Source organism: Equus caballus, chromosome 2 (genome assembly GCF_041296265.1).
Source record: "Equus caballus isolate H_3958 breed thoroughbred chromosome 2, TB-T2T, whole genome shotgun sequence".
Lineage (NCBI taxonomy): Eukaryota > Metazoa > Chordata > Mammalia > Perissodactyla > Equidae > Equus > Equus caballus.
The window spans coordinates 41,668,544-41,669,116 of record NC_091685.1 but is presented as its reverse complement, the minus strand read 5'-3'; positions in this window follow the sequence as shown (position 1 = coordinate 41,669,116).

Sequence of the window (573 nt, the reverse complement as noted above, 5' to 3'; positions counted from 1 at the left end):
TTTGGTGTTAACCAGCCTCTTTCTACAAACATACACATATGGGAGTTTATGCAAACTTAGGTATCATCAAAATTAATGTGTTGCTTTTTTTTGAAGTATAGCATCCCTCCAGGCCAATACCCATAACTGACATTCTGGCGGTTGCATTACGTTCCAATACAGTATGTCCTGTTTGTTCAACCTCGTCCCTATCGGTGCATGTTTCTATAAACTAGTTTTTTGACCATTGGAGTGGCTTCAGTGGAAGTGGCTTAAGGAGCTGCAACTTGCAGCAAAACAGCATTTCGCGCTTAGGCCGGGCCGGCTGGGCGTCGGGAAGACGAATTAGCGGGAGAAGAGGCTAGATAGATAGTAGCCAGCGAGGCTGAGGTTGCCGACTGCGCGGGAGGGGCCAGAGAGCGCGGCGGGCGCGGAGGAGGGCGCCCGGCCGGCTCCGCGCGGGGATGGGGGCCGCCTCCCGCCTCCGGCCGCTGGGGGGCGCGGGAGTGCCGGTACCGCGACTTCCGCCGGCGCCCCGCCCACCGGGCTCGTCTCGCGCCCTGATTGGCTGCGCGGCGGGAGCGCGCCGAGTCA